The following is a 1,414-nucleotide window of genomic DNA, read 5'->3' as shown; positions in this document are numbered from 1 at the left end:
CCGGGGGGGGGGGGGGAGGATATACCGCGAGGCACTCTCGAAGGAAGTCGCGAAATCGTGCTGGCGGACGATCCCTTTAACGGACACCGCGGCAGTCGCACGACCGTGGCTCTAGGTTGACTGGTGCGCGTCGCGCAAGACCGGAGAGAGCCAGCCCCACCGTTCGCCCTCTCGTTTCCTCTCCCGCCCTCCCCCCCTCTCGATCGCTGCCTCTCTGTCTGCTTTGGGTGGTCGCGGACCGCTCCAAGGGAGAGAGACGAAGAAAGCGTGTGTGCGAGCGTCGATGGTGAGGAGGGCTCGCGGCGCGCAGGGCACAAAGTGGGAGGTAGATACAGGGGGAGGGTGGAAGGGTACGCGGAGGGGCTGCGAGGAGGAGGGAAGGAGAGAAGGCGCGTCGTGAGTAAGGAAACTCGGACGCCGGGAGGGAAGAATGGATCGGCGAGGGTGAGAAAGGAGGAACAGAAGGTGGAGGGCTTTCAGATAAGTCCGGACCGAGAGGATGCGAGAGGAAAAGGGTGGAAGGGTTGCTGTAAACAGGATCACGTTGGGGTAGGTTGGAGCCGCGGCCCGTGCTCCCTTCGATACTTTCCGGAGTTTTCCGCACGGATGCGGACGGCGTTCTGATCGCAGGTGTTATAGCCCTTCGATGTTAACGATCCTGATTACAAAGGGTGGTTTTGCGCGGCCGGACGTTCGTAACGAAAGTGCACACGCGCTTTGGAGAGCCGATTTCAGCGTGAACGGTTCTGATAGATGCGTGTGCTACATTACGCCGTTCCAACGGCACATGAACAAAAAAAAGGTTATTAAGGGAACATCCGTAGGGGCGAGAGTTGTGGCGTAAATATTACTTTGCAGAGATATTAATATTATTCTTTGGGGTTCCTAATTCTACGTTAAACGTTCGTGAGATAATTTGAGCGTATGTATACGAAGACAAAAATTCGGTTGTATCTGTATTGTATTAGCATAAAAATTGATTTAAAAAAATCAACACGTTTTGATCGGAGGACACAGAATTCCTGTTGTTCTTATGATCCAAATCTGATTCCAAGAATCAGAATTCCGTTTCCTTTAACTCCTTTAACGTTAGTTCATATATTACAACCAAATCCTTTTCTCCATACAAGCGTTCTCTACGAATTTTTTAAACAACTGACAGAATAGCCCATAAAAAGAATTGAATTGGAAGCTCCATTGGACGCAATTGTTCGTACTAAAGCATCCCACTCGGAATAATCGAAAACCTTTTAAATTCATCACTAAGGCCTCGTTTCGCGGAGCAAAACTTTTTCATTCGGTGTCCCGATTGTGTCAGCTCTTCGTCGCGCTAATAAATATAATAAAGAATGATTTCATAACGAGAGAGAAAGAGAGAGAGAGAGAGAGAGAGAGAGAGAGAGAGAGAGAGAGA

The 1,414-nt window shown here is 50.1% G+C and overlaps 1 protein-coding gene across 3 annotated transcripts in view; it reads right to left on the bottom strand.

The window, feature by feature from the left end:
• The window catches only part of LOC116844604 (probable nuclear hormone receptor HR3), a 146,907-nt gene that overhangs the window by 97,321 nt on the left and 48,172 nt on the right, over positions 1-1,414 (bottom strand). The window lies entirely within an intron of this gene.

The sequence above is a fragment of the Odontomachus brunneus genome, unplaced genomic scaffold (genome assembly GCF_010583005.1).
Source record: "Odontomachus brunneus isolate Ranch 3 - 2012 unplaced genomic scaffold, Obru_v1 Obru_scaffold_043, whole genome shotgun sequence".
NCBI lineage: Eukaryota > Metazoa > Arthropoda > Insecta > Hymenoptera > Formicidae > Odontomachus > Odontomachus brunneus.
Note: the sequence above shows the minus strand (reverse complement) of the source record. Positions and strands in the feature narration are given on the sequence as shown.